This window comes from Neophocaena asiaeorientalis, unplaced genomic scaffold (assembly GCF_003031525.2).
Source record: "Neophocaena asiaeorientalis asiaeorientalis breed wild unplaced genomic scaffold, Neophocaena_asiaeorientalis_V1.1 scaffold189, whole genome shotgun sequence".
Lineage (NCBI taxonomy): Eukaryota > Metazoa > Chordata > Mammalia > Artiodactyla > Phocoenidae > Neophocaena > Neophocaena asiaeorientalis.
The window spans coordinates 63,735-66,346 of NW_020174049.1; positions in this window are offsets into that span (position 1 = coordinate 63,735).

Here is a 2,612-nt window from a genome sequence, read left to right on the forward strand (position 1 = left end):
TGTCTATAATGAACATGTCTCATTTTGTAACCATAAGAAACCATGTCTCATTTCGTAACCATTTTGTAACCATGTCTCATTTTGTAACCACAGTAAATTTCAGCTGCAGGGGTTGGAGAATAAAAATATCCCTTAATAGTTTAATGGACTTACAGAATTTCAACTCTAATTTTTGGTTTCTAAATGAAAAGTCAAAGCTAAATATGAAGAATGCCTGCTTGTCTCATAAAGGAGAGCCATGATGTTGGATTTTAATCTACTGGATAAACGTTTGAAAAAACTAAGGGAAGCTCTTATACAGATTCAAGCACTTCTGCTTGCAATCAAAATTTCAAATTTTTTTCTGCCTTCAGTTTTGAATAAACAACTTTTAAAAGCATAGCACATAATTTGAATCAAACATGTTCACCTTTAGATGAACTTTAAGACATAACTTTAAAAGAATTCTGCGGTGGATAATTAAGATTGAGTTATTATTGGTTTAAGGAGTATTTTTTTGTATCCTACTCTTGTACTACCGTTTAGCAGTCAGATACAGATTAGCACTTATCAATCAAGGTGACCTTTGCTTTGTCAGTAATATTGCCTAGAAATGGGCTATCAAAATTTGTCTTTGTTAGCTCCTGTTCTGATTTTAAAAGTAAAGTTCTAACATTTTAAAAGTTATTCTCTTCTTTCACAGATGAAAATATGTGATCAGTGAAGATGTGGTGTATTGATTTGTTGAAAATCATAGTACTAACTATATTTCTTTGTCATTAATTATGTGTCAGTGTCATACAGGTGTTGAGGGAGGTATAATTAGGAGAAGTTAATTAGGCCAAAACAATTAGAATGTAATTTCTTTAAAAGATAAGTTCTTTTTCAATAATGTTATGCGTATGTGGCATAATGGTTAGAAACTTATACCTGAGTTTGAATTCTGACTCCATTACTTACTGTTTATAATGTTGGGAAATTACTTAAACTCCTTAACTTTAGTATCCCTCTTTGTAAAACAAGAGTCATTGTACCTACCTCATGAGGTCCTTGTGAGAATTAAGTGCCACAATCCTTGAGAAGCACTTAGTACCTTGCACATAGTAAACGTTCAATAAATCTTAACTAGCAATACATTTCCATAGAACGTTTGCCATCTAATATAGAAAGAAGCATAAAGCCCTCCATTTATGTTTTGATTCTTTCATTCCATTACATGCTTACAGAATATCTTTTCTCACTCTTTGGTATGTAATGTACTAAACAGAAAAGGTAAGACATTAACATTCTCTGGCAAGTTTAAAAGCTCTTGTGATTTTTCTCAAGCAGTTAGATCTGGGCTAAAAGATTTAACATCGTCAAACCATCTAAACTGAACTTACTCGATATGGGACAGTTCTGAATATGATACACCGGGTTCTGAGAATGTGCTCCTGGATTCTGCAACAATGGAATCTTTTCCACCAATTAAAAACAAAACAAAACAAAACTTTAGCCTGCCCTAGAGATCCATTCTACTCTTCTATTTGTCTTATATATTGTGTGCACAGGAATTTTTATTTGGGAAAAAAACTTACCCTAACCTTCACTCCACACCATAATAAATAAATTCTATACTCTGGTCTAAGAAACTGCAGTTCAGGTGCCAACTTGAAGCCATTATTTTCTAGGGGGTCCTGAAGCTACAGTGAAGACATCTTCTTTCTTTTAACTGGAATGTTTAGACTGACAAAAAGGATGAGAGCTTTGAAAGCTGTTCTTTACTGATAGTTTTTTGTTTTTGTTTTTGTTTTTTTGATTACAATGCTTTCATGTAGTAAGATAACTGAGATACCAACTTTCAGGAATGAAAAGCTTTCATTTCTATTCTCTCTATCTCAAGCTTTCATAATTGTCCTAATACCTATCGTTGCTTTTGTCCAGGACTCAAATCAGATGGTATTTCAGAAAATATTTATTTTTCCTTTGAGTTTATATGTAAGTCTATTTATTGTCCTTTTTGTGGATAAATATGTAGAGTACCTGTCTTCAAGTCACAAGATGAAGAGAGACGCTACGAGTTTGATAACTATTTTCTTCTCTATTCCATTTACAATTAAAACAGTGCCTTCTTCTACATTAATAAGGGAAGAAATGAGACCTTGGTGACTGTACTCTGAGAAATAAATCATCCCAAAGAAGGGAATTCCTAAAATTAAAGTCTGTATTTTAATATGAAATGAAACTTGGTAACTCAGCATTTATATTTAAGACAAGCTTTTTACTGACTAAAAGAAAGGTACTGATTTGAATTTAATATAACAATACACTTCTGGAAATGTCTTATATGAGGGTTGTACACATATTCACTGGTAAAGTTAGATGTACCCCGTTTTATGTGTTTACTTTAACAGTTCAAATAATTTTAAAAATATACCTTAGGGCTTCCCTGGTGACGCAGTGGTTGAGAGTCCGCCTGCCGATGCAGGGGACACGGGTTCATGCCCCCGGTCTGGGAAGATCCCACATGCCACGGAGCAGCAGGACCCGTGAGCCATGGCCGCTGAGCCTGCGCATCCGGAGCCTGTGCTTTGCAACGGGAGAGGCCACAACAGTGAGAGGCCCGCGTAGCGCAAAAAAAAAAAAAAAAAGAA